The sequence below is a fragment of the Pinus tabuliformis genome, chromosome 5_1 (genome assembly GCF_031772625.1).
Source record: "Pinus tabuliformis cultivar Carrire ecotype Pingquan chromosome 5_1, CPIR1, whole genome shotgun sequence".
In the NCBI taxonomy this organism is placed as follows: Eukaryota; Viridiplantae; Streptophyta; class Pinopsida; order Pinales; family Pinaceae; genus Pinus; species Pinus tabuliformis.
The window spans coordinates 293,381,408-293,399,790 of record NC_142305.1 but is presented as its reverse complement, the minus strand read 5'-3'; the positions used below and the strand labels follow the sequence as shown (position 1 = coordinate 293,399,790).

Sequence of the window (18,383 nt, the reverse complement as noted above, 5' to 3'; positions counted from 1 at the left end):
TATATATATAAACAAAAAATCTTTACCAAATTAAATAATAAATGTAAATTTTTTTAATATAAAAAATTATGTTTTAAAGAATATAGAAATTTCTATTTTTAAATATTAAATTTTATATGAACAATTTTTTACCTAATTAAATAATATAGAAATTTCTGTTTTTAAATATTAAATTTTATACAAATATTTTTTTTTATTAAATTCCATCATAATTGTAATATTAGTAACATACCATTTTATTAAATTCCATTATAATTATAATATTCTTAATATACTATTTAACTGTAATATCCCTGACATACCATTTACACTTTATTATAATTTCTTTTAATATAAATTTTTTTATTTACCGAATTCCATTCACCATTGTAATAAGTTAATAAGTTTAACCTACCATTTAAAGTTTAATATAAAAAAAAATTAATATAAAAATTTTATTTAAAAAAAAAAACCGTACCGAATTCCAATTTCGGAATTTGCAACCGAATCAAATCGTACTGCCGTATTTTCGAATTTTTATGGCCAACTTTGATAAAAATCACTTAACCTTTTAATATAAAAACTATTGTTTTTCATTATTCAAATTATTATTTTCCATTATTTTTTAATATAAAAACTATTTGTTTTTCATTATACAAACTTACCATAATTCCACCACTACTTTTTAATATAAAATTTGAAAGAAAAATCTTTTTAATGGAAAACTATGATTCACCAGACCGATCCGTATCGTATCAGCATAAACGTATTTTCCCGCGAATCGAATCGTACCGGCGAATTTTCGAATTTTTATGTCGAGTACGGGCGAACTTGGTAACTAGAACAAACACGTCACGACTTTGCTTCAGCTGCGCCAACAAATATGATCTTGACTCTTCGATTGAATCCGGATATGGTGATCCGATTGGAGAGCCGTTGTTGTCGAGAGTACATCATTGAGGGCTGCTCAAGCTTCACGAGTACGTCATTTCACAAACTTCCCTCCACGCTTCAGCTCACTGTCTTCTGCTTTAGGTTCAACTCACAACAGATCGCTCCACGCTTCCACTGCGCATAGAGATGAATGCTGCCATCAGATAGCTAATCGGTGTCCCTCTTCGTCACAGTGCTCGACCACACACATCTCCTGGGCTTCTCTCAAATTCTTCAATTGAACAATTCCAAAACAAATAGTCACACCATCTTGCTCTGATACCAACTAACTAGAAAGAAAGGAAGACAAAAATTGGCAAACTTCAGGATTGGAGACCCAGAGGCTTCCCACAGCTAAGAATACATTCATTGAATTAACATAATTAATTAAATCTTTATAAATATGAATAAGACTAAGATAATTAGAACTAATTCACAGAAATAAAAAAACTAATCTCTAATTACATCAAACATCTAAATAACAATCCATTTCTCCATTATTTAATGGAACATCTAAATAACAATCCGTTTCTCCATTATTTTCAAGTCACGTGACTTTAGTTTCCGTTTGTCCATTATTTTCAAGTCATGTGACTTTAGTTTATTATGATGGTCTCACAATAACGCCAAATGTGAGCTTGGAAGCACGAAGTCAAACTTAAAAGGAAATTAACAAAATCTACACAAAATTAATCAGCAGTTATCTTTTTTTTTCCAGAGAAAAAAAACATGGATACAACATGGATATGTATTAAGGAAATATAAAGATCCGCAATACATTACATTTTTTTGGGGGCTATGAGATGCCCAAAACCAAATACTATATAGTGGAACAGATTTATCCAATTTATGGAACCCTGAAGCAAAACTTTACAAAAAGACATTAAGGAAGCTTTTCCTGTGGGTTTTTCTAGTCAAATTTCTCTAAAATCCGGTAGCAATTTATTGAAATCGCAAGTTTGATAGCTAATTTCTGCACAATCAAAGCATCCTAGGGGTTTTTCAGGGCGCTGAATCCAAATATACAGTAAAAAAACCATTTTAAATAATACAAATCAAGATTTAACCTCAATTTTTTTTTTCTAATTAATCAGGTCTAACATGATTCTACCCTGTTTCATGATGAGGTGCGCCAAGTTAATTTAACATAAAATTACGTGTCTATAACGCTGCCTCAATATCCATCGAAGTCCTGCAAAATTCAATATTCTTGCTTAATTAAATAGGCCAAGAACTACCCAAGGATAATGAATACATGACTATCACAAAAAATAACAATCAAAGAGTAATAAATTCATGGCTACCACATGTAAAATATAGCTACTAACAGCTAACAGCCCAAAGATCATCAATACCGAATATTTCACAAACAAAACTTTATATGAGATGACATACCTTGATTAACAACGGGAGATGTAATGGCTGCCATCTACTTTGATCTGACTCCTGACTGTTCCTCTTCTTCAGAATTCGGTTTCTCTCCTCTTGCCCTCACTTTCTTTATGTGCTTCTTGATGGAGAAGAATGCAACTCTTGTGTGTGGGAGAGAGAGGACCCAATTCTTTATATATTATTTACCTCTAATCTGGTACGTCCATCATATACCAATTCAACGCTTAAGATCTGATGCTTTAATGCTTTAATGCTTTAAGATTAGATCGGGTCACATTAAGACTAGAAACTGCTTTAATGTTAAAAGCATTTGCTGTTTCCAATAGCAGATTTCTAACATTCTCCCACTTGACCCGACTATTCATAATATTAAGCGTTGAACATCATACTATGATAAATTGCTGAGAGTTATGGCGGTTGTGCACTATTAATTCAATGAATTCCCTTCCATATACTACAATACCAGTAATCCATCAATTCATACTCATAATTTATATAAAACAGCATAATGGTCCACATAATGTCTTATATCATAATGATTAAACATAATATCTTTATAAGACTCTTTCTTGTTTAAAATTACATAAAATACATACTACTACATTAAAACAAGAGACACATAATTGTATATTAGAAACACATAAAAGAGCTCAGAATGTCACACATCAATTATTATTAATACAACCAAGACCCATTCTTTGAACATGTTCCTTAAATTGTTTTGGTTGTAACCCTTTCGTCAAAGGGTCTGCAATCATAAGTTCTGTCCTGATGTGCATGATTGACACTCTTTGTTTCTGAACCTCATCTTTCACAACAAGATACTTCAGATCTATGTGTTTGGCACCTTTAGAGTACTTGTCGTTCTTTGAGAAAAATACTGCTGCAGAGTTATCACAATAAATTTTCAGCGGCTTGCTAATGGTGTCGACAACCGCAAGTCCTGAAATAAAGTTCCGCAACCATAATGCATGAATTGTGGCTTCAAAACATGCCACAAATTCTGCCTCCATAGTGGATGAAGCAACGATAGTCTGTTTCGCACTTTTCCATGATATGGCACCTTGAGCAAACATAAACACGTAACCAAAAGTCGATTTTCTAGTATCGATGCATCCAACAAAATCTGAATCGCTATATCCAATCACCTCTGATTTATTGGATCTTCTATACATGAGCATGTAATCTTTCGTGCCTTGTAAGTACCTCAAAACTTTCTTTGCAGCTTGCCAATGTTCCCTTCCTGGATTACTTTGATACCTCCCTAACATACCGACCGCAAAGCTGATATCCGGTCTAGTACAGGTTTGAGCATACATTAGGCTACCAACAACAGATGCATATGGAATTGATTCCATTTCCTTTCGTTCAACATCATTCTTAGGACATTGCATGAGATTGAATTTATCACCTTTCTGTATAGGAACTATCCCAGGTGAACACTTACTCATTCCAAATCTCTCTAGAATCCTTTCGACATATCCTTTCTGAGACAATCCCAATATTCCTTGTGATCGATCACGGAATATTTCTATTCCAATCACATAGGATGCCTCTCCCATATCTTTCATTTCAAAGTTCGTTGAGAGAAATTCCTTAGTCTCATGCAATATACTTACATTATTTGCAGCAAGCAAGATGTCATCAACATAAAGGACCAGAAAAATAAACTTGCTCCCACTGATCTTTTGGTATATACAGTGATCAACCGTATTTTCCTTAAAACCAAAAGATGTAATAATGGTATTGAACTTAATATACCATTGCCGGGATGCTTGTTTAAGCCCATATATTGACTTCTTAAGTTTACACACCAATTGTTCTTTACCTTCTACAGAAAAACCCTCAGGTTGATCCATATAAACATCCTCATCAAGATCTCCATTCAGAAAGGTTGTTTTCACATCCATTTGATGTAACTCCAAATCATAATGAGCTACTAATGCCATTATTATTCTTAGTGAGTCCTTTTTCGAAACAGGAGAAAATGTCTCCTTGTAATCAACACCATCTTTCTGAGTGTAACCCTTAGCAACAAGTCTAGCTTTATACCGTTCGATATTACCACTAGAGTCGTGTTTGGTTTTAAAAACCCATTTGCATCCGACTCTTTTACAGCCATGTGGTAACTCAACGAGATCCCAAACTTCATTATGTTGCATGGATTTTATTTCTTCTTTCATGGCATTAATCCATTCCTTTGACTCTTTACTTTCTACAGCATGTGAAAACGAAACTGGATCCTTATTGATTCCAATATCATAATCTGATTCTTGCATATAAACCACATAATCATCAGAAATAGCTGACCTACGATTTCTTTGAGGTCTTCTTAATGCTACTTGTTGTGGTTCATGCATATCAGTGTTATGTAAGTCATTTCCTTCAGGAAGTACTTCTTCATTTATATGTTGTTCATTATCATCATGCCGTTCTACAACAACTGGAACAACATTTGGAGTAATAGTAGATGGAGGAACTATTCTAGGCAATGTAACATTTACCCTTGTTTCCTTTATTTCTACTATTTCTCTTCTAGTACTCCCACTGACTTCACCATTCTCAATGAATCTTGCATTACCAGTTTCTATAATTCTTGGACTATGATTAGGACAGTAAAACACATACCCTTTAGATTTCTCAGGGTATCCTAAAAAATACCCACTGATCGTTCGAGAATCTAACACTGGCCTGACTCAGTATATTTACCATAATATTCACCACCTCTATCAGACCTTATGATTTTCACCTTTTTATCTAATTGCCTCTCAACTTCCTTCACAAACGTCTCAAGGACATTCACAGATTGAGATTTTTCATCAAGCAAATAGACATAACCATAACGGGAAAAATCGTTAATGAAAGTGATGAAATACTTTTCTCCATTAAAGGCTGGAGTGTCCATAGGTCCGCAAATATCAGTGTGTATTATTTCAAGAAGCTGGCTGCTTCTAGTGGCTCCTTTCTTATTATGTTTGGTTTGTTTACCTTTAATACAATCCACACATAATTCTAGATCACTAAAGTCCAAATTTGACAAAATTTCATTACTTACTAATCTCATCATTCTTTCTTTGGATATATGACCTAGTCTTTTATGCCACAAGAAAGCAGAATTTTCATTCAACATGCTACGTTTACATCCAACATTATTTACTACATTCAACAAGGAATTCGCATAAGTGTCATTCAGTTTCAATTTATATAAACCATCAATTAGAATACCAGAACCAACATTATCAGTATTCTTATCAAAACATCCAGATCCAAACATACATCTAAAACCAGAATTATCCAACTTACTTACGGAAATAAGGTTTCTAGATAATGAAGGTACATGAAGGGTACTGTATAAGTCTAATACATATTCACTTTCTAGAATTAGACGATAAGTCCCAATGCCTTCAATTGAAGATTTCATTCCGTTTCCCATAAAGAGAAAACGATCTTCATTTGGATTTATGGTTCGGATCGTAAGAAATCCCTGCATATTGTTGGAAACATGAGTTGTAGCACCAGTATCAAGCCACCATGTATTAATAGGAACTTCAACTAAATTTGATTCAAAACATACAAAAGATAGTTATCCTGCAAATCAAAAATGAAATAACTATAAGCTCATAATTAACGCGATTCAGATGTAGACATAATAGTATAATATAGCACTCCTTTGGGTAGATACTATCTTATACTTAACATAATTAAATACCAAAACATAAGTAGGTAATAAATATATTTAATTAAATAGAACTGACATCTTTGGATGATCAATATTTATTTAATCAAAACATCTATTAAACCTCATCATGTCAACTAGTTATAGAACAAGACTTTCCTTTGGGTAAGTTCTCAGGTTCTATCATTAGTGACGCCAATTCTTAATTGGTATTATTATAACTGGCAATTTCTATCAATAATCATTATGTCACTTATGCACTAAATGATTATTCTGATTTTGACCACTTTGGTGATTAACAAAATCATAAATCTCATGTGCATAAATAATTTATAACACATACCTTATGCAAAACAACATTCTGATTTTGACCACTTTGGTGATTAACAAAATCATAAATCTCATGTGCATAAATAATTTGCAAAACAATCAGTCAGAGAGCAATTGCCCAAATTTCAAACAATTATTTTGGATTTCCATTACTGGAAAGGCATACGAATGCGTCATTCAAACAACAGATTGGACTTTCATTACCGGATCGGGATTCTTTATGCCGGAATCACATGAATGGTTCATTCAAACAACAGATTGGACATGCATTTCCGAAAAGGCATTCTTTATTTCACTGCAAGTTAATACATTCATTCCAACATACACAGCGAACACAATTTCAATCCCACGAAGTAAAAATTCTGGTCGATTATGACTGGATTCATAGGAGAAACTGCAAAACTGGTAAAACAAATTCCTGAAGAAGTTAAGAAAATTGAAAGCAAATTCAGCTTGTTTGTGCCTCAGATGTCACTGTCTCCTTTATAAAACTGGCTGGTCATAAGAATCCCATTATTTCCACCATGTTAACAAAGCGTATTGAATACGGTATGACAAAGGCCACCGGCAAAGCCATTTTCGGCCTCTGATCCGTGGAAAAGAAAAGGCAGAGAAATTGGGAGAAGTGATGGCGAGTGATCACGAGATATACATATCTCTCTTAAACATCACCGTCTCTTCCTCTTTATCACACCAACTGGTCACGCAAACCATAATATAACAACTCAGCACGCAAACAAAAAGAAGATCAACCATGGACTGTGAGGGGGGCCATGTTCATCATTCAATGGTTGCCCTTTTGTGAAGCAAACAGGGGTCAATAGGCGCATTAGATGAGATCGTTCCAATTGGCGTCTATCTCTGTACAAAAGGGAAGAGTCCCATAAGGATCAGAAAGGACCACGGAGGGCTTGGCCGTGGCGAAATGGCTTGACGTAGTGTCTTTTAGGAATCAGAAAGTGGGCTCGATGAGGTTCTTTTTCCGCAGAATTATGTGCACGTGGAGCTCAAAATAAGCCAATTGTGTGCCTCAAACTTAACAGTTATGCATTATTGACCTAATGCTACAGAATTAGACAGATGAATGCGTGATCATTTCATGAAACCCCCACAGTTTCCCGAAGGCTCAATCACATGAGTAAAGCATAGAACAGATCAATTGCAATCATAGGAAATATTCAGTTATTGATTGTTGCTCTGATACCAAATGTAAAATATAGCTACTAACAGCTAACAGCCCAAAGATCATCAATACCGAATATTTCACAAACAGAACTTTATATGAGATGACATACCTTGATTAACAGCGGAAGATGTAATGGCTGCCATCTACTTTGATCTGACTCCTGACTGTTCCTCTTCTTCAGAATTCGGTTTCTCTCCTCTTGCCCTCACTTTCTTTATGTGCTTCTTGATGGAGAAGAATGCAACTCTTGTGTGTGGGAGAGAGAGGACCCAATCCTTTATATATTATTTAACTCTAATCTGGTACGTCCATCATATACCAATTCAACGCTTAAGATCTGATGCTTTAATGCTTTAATGCTTTAAGATTAGATCGGGTCACATTAAGACTAGAAACTGCTTTAATGTTAAAAGCATTTGCTGTTTCCAATAGTAGATTTCTAACACCACAAACAAAAACCAATGCAAACTTTTTAATATGCTATAAAAATGTTTAGTACACAAGATCATAAAAGGGAGAAAATGAGAATTCCAATGTCGGTGAGAAGCAAATGGTTAATGGTTTATTTGTGAAGTCAAAACACCGAACCGAATGATGCTCAAGACCTAAACCTTTAGGACTTGTGACGAGATGGCATACATGGGCTGGCTATGTCTTAGAATTAAGCAATATAGCATTTATGTGCATGAAGGCTCACTAATAAAAAAAGCATTCCATCCTATTGATGAACTTGTGCACTTGTGCGTGAATGACCCACCAGGTTTCGGTAAGACACTTAATAATAATAACAAGGGCCAATAATAATTCTTTTCATTTCAAAAAGGTTCGATTTGTGTAAAGTGGAGTGTCGAGGTGTGGATATTACAACAAGGGGGTTTTAAGACAATATTTGAGACAAATTTTCGGTAAATTGTTTTAACTTGAGACAAAAAGAAACTTGTATATTGTCTTAAATATTGCTTTTAAGTGAGTGTCTCAAATTAATGTCTTAAAAAATTGTTTTTAAAAAGACAATATATAGCACAAGTGTTATTGTCTCTTAGGAGACAATTTCATTTTTCTGTCTTCAAAGACAATAATTTGGATTAAAGACATATTGTCTTTATAGAGACAATATGTCGTTCGTCTCTTTAAAGACAATATAAAACAATGAATCCAGAAAAATATCTCACCATTGATATAAATCAATATAAAATGTTTTTAATTAAAAATAAACAACAATATCATTGATTAATTCATATTAGGGCACAATGGAATCAAACCACCAACCTCCTGCATATAAATTAGGTGCTCTTCCATTGAGCTAGCACCTTTTAAAGAATTATGTGATCAGGTTGGGAAGTTAGAGGATGTGGCAGAGATACATGAGGTGATGATGGAGCTTTAGGAGAGTTGCCAAGATGAAATGGATAGGATGGCGGTGGTTGAAATTTCACATCAACTATATATTGAACATCTTAAACTCAGGAGAATTAGATAGGTATTGAGGCGTTTTTCCATGAAAGTCATATGCACAGTGTCCAAAAGAAGAGTTAATTGAAATATGAATTGTAGCAATATCTTAAATAGGAAAAAAATTAGCTATTCTATCATTATTGTTGAATTGGAAGAACGTGCAAGATTCAAAACAATTAACTTTCTTGGGAATAAGCATCATATCACTAAATATTTGATTTTTGAAATGTTAATTTTTTTGTCACAAAAAATTATAGGAACACATTTACAAGTCAATTGATATAGTAATAAAGGGCGGGAGTAAAGGAGGATTCCCGATACAAGAAGAAGAATAAATTGTTGCAAATGTAAAGGTCATATAGTTTTCTAGCAGCACCATAGATATATCTATGAAATGGAAATGACTAGACTTCATCACTCTCCAACAAAATATGACATAATATCTCACAGATTAAGCCTCAGATAGAGATTTTGCTTTCATTTTTTAAGTATTAGCCACAAAGATGAACAATATCGGCCACAACTTGAGCCCAAAATTTCAATTGTTCCTTCACTTGTTAGGGATCATCTCTTGTGATGGAGATTTTCCACTTGGCAATAGGAGATTATGAATATCCCTCATTGTTTGGATATTTCCTTTTATCAAGAGTAGACACAAGACAAAATTTCTGATGGTGGTCATCTTGAAACTGTTGGCCGATTGCATAACATAACTCCAAGGCTAGCAAGGTATTGAGAGCTCAGACATTTCTTCATAATTGAAACTGAATCCCAGATAAAGACACCCATTCAACTCATCTAATTCAATGTTTGTAAGCATCTTAACTTTGGGAGTGCTAGAAGTATGTGTCAAAGTTGAATAAGGACAATCAACTTTGGCCTCTTTGTTGGTTGAGTCAGAAGTTGTCTTAGAGGACTAGAAATCACTGAAATAATTAGAATCGCAAGAAAATTCCTTTAATATAGCTTGATATCTTTTCGTTTCCCATGCCTTCTCACTCCAGTATTCTATACTAGACCTATATAGGCTTCTTCTGCTTCTACTTTTCTTAGATTGACTGAAATCTCTACACTGATCTGCATCTCCATAAACTACGGTGGTTGGCTTGTTGAGAGGATTACTTAAATCAGAGAGTGGGGACTTCTTGTCGTACCTTGAGATAACAGATGCCAAAATCCCTCATTATACAATCAATATTTCTTTTTCCTTCACCTTATGAGACTATTGCACAATATTGCAATCCAATCACCTCCGTACATATAGGCTTTCACACAATCAGGGTGGTTTCAACCACTCCCTAGATAGTAGGATCTGAGATCTAATATTAGAGTCTCAATCCTATCATCATCATAACAGTAATCTAAGTTTAGCTTTCTCCATTCATTCCAACACCCTCGCTTAATGGAGAAAGGGTACTGAATAATAAAATATGCCTGTTGGTCTAGTCTCAACTATGCTCACAATTAAAAAATGAAACAACTTGGTAATAGAGGTTTTCATTTTTGTCTTCTTGCAGCAAAGCCCATACTTGTTCATCTTGAGTCGAGGCTTCATCTTTGCTTTCCTTGCCATGAAGTAGTGATATCTCTGCACCTCATTTCTTCCCCGTTGATGGAAAGCTTGAATTCTTATTCTCGCCATTCTCAAGATTGTGACAGGTTGGAGAGGAGAATTTTCCTTCTCACTATTTCCGGTGTCAACCATCTGAAAGTCAGCTACGATGTCTTCATCATTCATTGATGTAACGTCTGCACACATAGAAATATTAATGAGATCATCATAATCTAAATTCTCTCCAGCTTTGTCTTCTTCTGCCACGTCTTTGTAATCAGCTTCATGTGGCTCGTCCCATTGATCTTCAACACTTTGTTCCTCTTTACACCCTTCCTGAAGGTCAGCTCGTGTGTCTTCAAGCTCAGGATCTTGCACAACAGATTGTGCCTCTTGATTCTCGTGGTCATCAACAGAACCACATTGTTTTTCTGAAATTTCTTCTGACTCGAACATACTGCCCATGCTAATGCCTCCGAATGCCCACATGAAAAAATCATCATCATCAGAATCAAAAATATCTAAAAATATAGACATGTTGTTAAAGTCCAGCTTATCTCGCTTCGAGATTCTTTTTTCGGCTCCACACGGTCCTCTAACGAGCTCCAACAACCCGGTTACCACGCAGGCGGGAAAATTCTCCCTTTGGAAGCTCTTCAACTGTAGAACCTTGTAGACTGTGGCTTTTGTGCCACGTAGGTCTTAGTGCCCTCGGCTCTGGCGACGAGCAACTAAACGACCTCTCACAAGCTTTCTCAATATCTAATTCTGATGCACATATTTCTGAAGATGGGTTCAAATCAGCAAAAAAAAAATCGCATATTCTATGGCATATTAGTATTTACAAGAAAATTTACCGAATTAGTTTTGGGATCTCCACAACTTGCAACTTAAGTTTCTCAAACAATTAAATTTTGAGGACAAATCTGCTACAAGAGAAACATTGCCACATGGATGAGCAAGCTACCACTGAAAACATAAACCAACGTTCTGCAATCGACTGCCCTCCTCCGATCCTGCAACGATTTTCACTCTTTTATGCTACACCCAGAGGCAGATCTACCAATCCATGACACCACGAATCTACAACGATCAAAGGCACCAGCAATTGAATCCACGCGGCACCACCAATCCATGATCAACGCAGTGCTGGCCTCAGACTGTTTGGCCTCAATCAAGACAAAACCTTCTTGGTAGACCGCAACAACCTCAGCCTCAGGAGCAGATCAGATGTTTCTCCCTTTGACCACGCCACAGCTGCCACACAGTGATTTTTCCATTTCCTGCGCAAGGTCATGTTAACGCTCTCATGAATTTGGCGCAGCTGCTAGCTATACGTGGATTTTTCATCACATTCTTTGTGGGTTCTCCACTCAGACATCGAAGATGGGAAGCCTACAGTTTTACCGGATAGCTTTGAAGAACGAATCAAAGATCGGGCATTGCTTGTAAGTTGGGTGCCTCAGGTTAAAGTGCTTGCCCACACGATCCTGCACGCATGTTTAAGAAACACCGAACAGTTGTGAACTTCACCTGCTTCGAGATGAAAGATGAAGAGCAGCCACAACACGCACGGTGCAGTCAAACTTAAAAGGAAATTAACAAAATCTACACAAAATTAATCAGGTCTAACATGATTCTATGCTGCTCCATGATGGGGTTCACCAACTTGGTTTAACATAAAATTAAACGTGGCTATGACGCTGCCTCAATATCCATCGAAGTCCTGCAAAATTCAATATTCTTGCTTAATTAAATCGGCCAAGAACTACCCAAGAATAATGAATACTTGACTATCACAAAAAATAATAATCAAAGAGTAATAAATTCATGGCTACCACAAACAAAAACCAATGCAAACTTTTTAATATGCCATAAAAATGTTTAGTACACAAGATCATAAAAGGGAGAAAATGAGAATTCCAATGTCAGTGGGAAGCAAATGGTTAATGGTTTATTTGGGAAGTCAAAACAACGAACCGAATGATGCTCAAGACATAAACCTTTAGGAATTGTGACGAGATGGCATACATGCGTTGGCTATGTCTTAGAATTAAGCAATATAGCATTTATGTGCATGAGGACTCACTTATAAAAAAAAACATTCTATCCTATTGATGAACTTGTGCACTTGTGCATGAATGACCCACCAGGTTTCGGTAAGACTCTTAATAATAATAACAAGGGGTACAGTGATGTGTGGTTTAACGGTAAGTTGACTTGGGCGAAGCCTGGGAGACCGAGGTTCAAATCTCATTGAGTACACTGGCCCTGTGGTGATAGCTAAAGGGGCAGATTCCTCAATCCCGTCTTGGAGCCATTTTAACTGGTTAATAGCAAACGAAATGAATGCTTGAAACTGGACATCACCCACAAAGGGGCTTGGATTCTTCTCCATTTCCTCCTCCAATATAAAGTTATGCAAATAAAATTCACAGAGTAATCGCTGAACTTTTACTCCATAGTGTTTACAGTAGTTAATGAAATCATCAATAGTTTTTAATTCTATAGGCTTCCTTGCCTTAACAACCTTAATTTTCAACTGCAAATATCTTTCTAATAAAAACAAAGCATAATTTTTGGCAGGGGACCTACATGCTAGAACATCTGTATATAGAGAACAGAGAGTATCCATTTGACTCATGACTGTGTCTAGTCTATTGGTTACCTTTTTAACTTTTTCCTCTGCCCTCTGACATCTATCGAAGGCCTCGCTCTCCGATGCATTGATGTTCTTTACTTGCTGCTGTAACTTTTGATATTTCTCCTGAGGAACAGTTTCTTCTGTGAGCTTTTCTATAATCTGTTGGGCCTGTGCCAGATCCTTTTGGAGTTTTACTACCCTAGGGTCATTGTCCGTCAAAACACTTTTAGGTTGAGGATCTACCCAGATCTTCTTATTGCGACATCTGGCTTCCTCAGTCTGTGTTTCTTTGTCATGAACTGTCCGGTCGGTCGTGACACTGGAGGACAATGCCTCTGTCTGGACGTCCTTATTACATACTGGTGTGTCTTCTGTTTGGGCCTCTATGTTTGTAACAGCCACATGCTGTTCCTTGCTGTCCCTAATGGATATGGGCTCGGTCTGAGTCTCCTTTGCCTTTATTTTATGGGGTTTCGTCTGGGTGGCTGCATCCTTTGTTCTTGGGGTTCTTTTTGAGATTTTCCCCATTTTTAGGACCCTTATTTGTTGTCTGAGTTGTTTTACTACATTTAGTAGCCTTTGATGTTCCTTTCACAGCCTTTTGATTTCATTCATCTTCTTCTTCGAAGGAACAACTGTTTCTTTTCTTGGACCTAGGCTTTGTTCTTCAGGGATTGTACCCTCGCCTTGGCTTATTTCCATATTTTCTGTTTGGAACACTTCTTCAGTGTTCTCGTCCTCTTGATTAGGTTTCTCAGGGGAGGTAACCCTGGTTTGATCTGCTATTTCCTGGGTGGCTTCTGCTTCTACTTCTTCTTCGTCATTCATCTCCTTAGATGCACTCTTGTTGTGAGCAGAGTGTTCCTGTGATTGCCCTTCTTCTTCTTCCTCATCATTCATCTCCTCAGATGCACTCTTACTGTGAGCAGAGTGTTCTTGTGATTTCCCTGCCTCAATATTGAGGTTGAGCGGGCTCTGAGGTTGAATGTACTCGCCCATATTGGCCAAAATTTGGGCCAATTCATCTTCTTGCAGAGGGTTTTGTAATGGGCTTCCGTTGGGATCTATGGGTGGCTCTACTTCCTCCCCTTCTTCCTCGCCGGAGTGCTCAGTTTCCTCCTCCGGTTCCTTTTCCATGTTTTCTGCTAATTCTTCTTCCACGTTTTCCCCTTCTTCGAGTTGTGGGGGTTGCTCATCTTTGGTGTCCTGTACTTCTAAGGGCTGGCTACTGTTATCTTGGAGACTTCCCAACATTCCCCTGCTTCTTCTTAATCTAGAGGTCTACCTGCGTTTCTACGGTCTAATTGATGTGCTAATAGTATTTTTTGATTTCGGGGCTGGTAAGGCCAATCCCCCTTCTATTGAAAACACCAATTCTTCCCAACTAATCTGCTGTTGAGCAAGACTATAACTGACTATTAGCCGAATTAAGCTGTGATGACTTACTACCATCTCTGTATGACGAGATTTCCTTATGCTCCGAGCAGCATCATGCAATAAAAAATTTAAATATGCGGGCAAATTTACAGCACATTTTTGTTTTAATACTGCTAATAATTTGAGATGGCGTGGTCTTACCACATCCTTTCTCCCATCGCATGTGATGTAGCTTTGCACAATTCTGGCTAATTCTGCCCATGGTTCTCCCAGAGTTGCAGGCAAGACTCCCTTTCCCTTGATGGTAAGGTTCTGTCCTTCGTCCCGAAAGATGGTTATGGCATCTCGAAGTCTCACTTTTTTCTGGGTCCATACTAGTCCAATAGCTGGTAGTCCCGATACTTCAACAATTACCGCATCTGTTACTGTTATTTGCCTCCCCCTCACCATGGAATGATCTTCCTGCAAATTCTGCAGAAATTCGATGGCCACCGTTTCATGAGACTGCTGTAGTCGATTAAGGTAGGCAATCCATCCTACTCTCACTAGAATTTCGCGTGCAGCATCAGAGATTATTAACACCTGCGGTTCGTTGCGTATTGATCTGCCTCCCATTTTGTTCAAGCTTAGCACACTGTTAATTTTTACAGAGCAAAAACATAAAAATAACAATGGAACAACAAGTTGTGCAAATTGGGAAATATCAATACTGTTAAACTTGCTATTTCCGAGTTCTGATGGAGTCGTAGTACCTCCAAATAGGGAGTTGACACGTATGCTAGTGTATTCTGGCGGTCACCCGCGCCCCCCTGAAATATGATAGGTCATCCTCGACCGGCAAATGGAGGAGCAGCGTGCTAGACGACAGTTGTACAGTAAACAGAAAGGAACGACGTATATATCCATGACAGGATTACAAAAAGAAGTGGATTATTGAAATTGAGGCTTATGATGGAAATCACGAATAGATATGGAAATGTTATGAAATCATGTGAAAAATAGGGGAGAAGACAGCTGACGTAAATAAAAATGCTTATGTGGTCATTATCCACTTTAACCATTATAATTGATTTATAAACAATATTTCATGTGTAAGCGGTTCGAAAGGGTTATATAACATAATCTCATTTGAAATCAAGATAAATATATAAGAAAAGGGTTTATAATGACTATTGGTGTATGAAAATTATGACTTCAATACCATCAACAGATCTCTGTTGCCCACAGGTATTCATAACCTTGACAAAGTTGCTTGTTTCACCCTTGGAACCATAATCCTTTATGTATGCCTAGGAAAGTGTTGTGTGATGTTAGAATGGAGGCCATTGTGTTGGCTTGGTAACCAGATGAATCCCAATGCTATTCACCAGGAAGGAGTGAAAAGTGGGCAGGTCGGCTCGTGATGAGACCTCCTGTTCCAAGGACTTTTTTTTATTTTTCTGATATGCCTCTTGGATCATATCTCTGGTGTGGTGGCCATAGTGGGAATGCCACTTCACTGCTTCCTTATGATCATGGTAGGCTGGCTCTTGATGAGACCCCCTATCCTTCATCTGAAAAATCATGTTAGTAATCATATATACTTCATCTGAAAAATCATGTTAGTAATCATATATATATATATATATATATATATATATATATATATATATAGATATATATATATATATATATATATATATACACACTCAACACTCCTTAAGAGTATGGATGGTGGAAGAAGTCTGAAAATCTCAACAGAGGAAAAATATGCCTTTATTATTATTCAATAATAATGATCAAAGAGAATTATGAAGATTAAGGAAGAACCAACATGATAAAAATAATCAATGAAATTAGTTTTAGTGAAAATAAAGACAGCAAAGTGATATAAATAGTTGTGTCCTTTCCTCTTTTTTTTTTTTTCTTATCGATACAAAGCAATTTCTCTAAAGATAACGGATTTTTTTTTTGGTTTGCTGATTTTATTATCCTCTAGTTTTTGTGTTCTTGAATAAATGTATACCTGTGCCTTAAAGGGATCATGAACAATGAACCATCATTCACAAAAATCCTCTAAATGATGTTCTTTAAGAAAAACACACAAAAAATGCACTCAGAAAGTGTTGTTTCTTAGATGGAACATATGTTGTTCCTTAAGAAGGACAACAAAAGAACATCTCCACGCAAAAATGTGATTCCTTTAAAAGGAACAACAAACATGTTAGGCCCCTATACTACTAGTGTAACCCCTTATTTTTATTAGTACAACCCCCTTATTATATTGATGTACCCATGTAGTGCCCATATTTTTACTATTGTGCCCCATAGAAGCCCACTATTGTTATTATTGTACCCTTACATTATTATTGTTATGTCGGCTCTGATTATATTATAACCCCTTAAACACCTATATATAGAAAGGAGGTCTTTTCATTTGTATCATCCAAGAATTTTTCATTTATGTAATGTAAAGGAGGTTGCCCCCTTGAAGAGGCTGAATTCTAAGGTGTTGATCTATCTTTTCAATCTTTTTGTGAGCTGGTTTCATAACATTTGGTATCAGAGCTTTGGATTCTAGGGTTTCACTGCTCCAAATAGGTCATCGTGGCATCTTCGCTATAACTTTTTTCTGCGATGTTTCAGAAGTGAAAAATAAAACCCTTTTGAGACAAAATCTCACTAAACCTCGGGTCCGAATTTCAGAGCTTTTCGCACTATATTTGCGGAGATATGATCCGAGGAAGTTGGTGTTTTTGCAGACTCTTGAATTACATTCCAAGTAGGTGACCTGGGGAAAATCATCATAACTCTCTATGAGCATCGGATTGAAATTTCGTAAGAAGGTACAAAAAGAGGACAGACTGTAGTTTCTTGTATATATTTTTCAAAGCCAAAGGTCGAAACAGTGACTCGTGGTACGTTGTACAAGTTCGCTCTACTGAACTAGTTTATAATCAGGTCACTGTGGGAGATTTGGCATAACTCTTCCCTGGAGAATCCAATTCGGATCAGACTGGTGGCATTGGAAAGAGGACGTAGAGGGCAACCACAGGTCGCAATTTTAGAACTTAAAGATCCGAAAGTACAGAGTTATAGTCGTTTCAAGATTGAGCTCCTAAAATTAAAAAAAAGCAAGATGAGGAAGTTTGATGGCAAGGATCCGGTAAATTGGATACTTCAGATGGAGCAATATTTTGATCTACATGGTGTACAATTGTTACAAAAGGTATGTATTGCATCTTCATATTTAGACCTGGATCAATTTTTATGGTATAAAGGGCTTTGTTCTCGTAAACAACTTGTTACGTGGTCAATTTTCATCGAGGAAATGATAGCACATTATGAGGATACAAAGAGCAACACCTTTTTTAGAGCAACACCACAACAGTTGGAAATAGTAAAAGGGCTTTGTTACATAGTGGAAAGTAAAATTATGGAAACAAAGAAGTCTACCCCTCACAACTACAAAGATAGAAGTGTTGTTTTTTCTAGCCTTCCACAACCTACAAGGGTTACACCACAACAATTGGAAGAAAAAAGAGAAAAAGGGCTTTGTTACAATTGTGATAGAAAATGCACTAAAGGTCATAAGTGTGCTAAGAAGAAATTATTTTACATAGAGTATGAAGAGGAGAAAGAAAAGGATCAAGAAACATCAAAAGAAGAGGATATACACCAGGACCCAACCCCAGAGAAAGAAGAAATGAATCAGACCATATCTTGTAAAGCATTGGCAAGAATTACCACTCCTCAAACTCTCAAGATAGAAGGACATATCAAGAAGAAAAAGGTGCAAGAAGTGAAAGATCACATCGAGAAAGAAGAAATGAATACAACCATATATTTTAATTCATTGGTCGGAATTACCACTCCTCAA

The 18,383-nt window shown here is 36.4% G+C and overlaps 1 protein-coding gene and 1 pseudogene across 14 annotated transcripts in view; one reads left to right on the top strand and one right to left on the bottom strand.

Annotated features, from left to right (window-relative positions):
- Nucleotides 1–18,383, top strand: part of LOC149164498 (uncharacterized) — a 223,481-nt gene that overhangs the window by 11,098 nt on the left and 194,000 nt on the right. The window lies entirely within an intron of this gene.
- Nucleotides 8,883–10,968, bottom strand: LOC149164499 (uncharacterized; annotated as a pseudogene).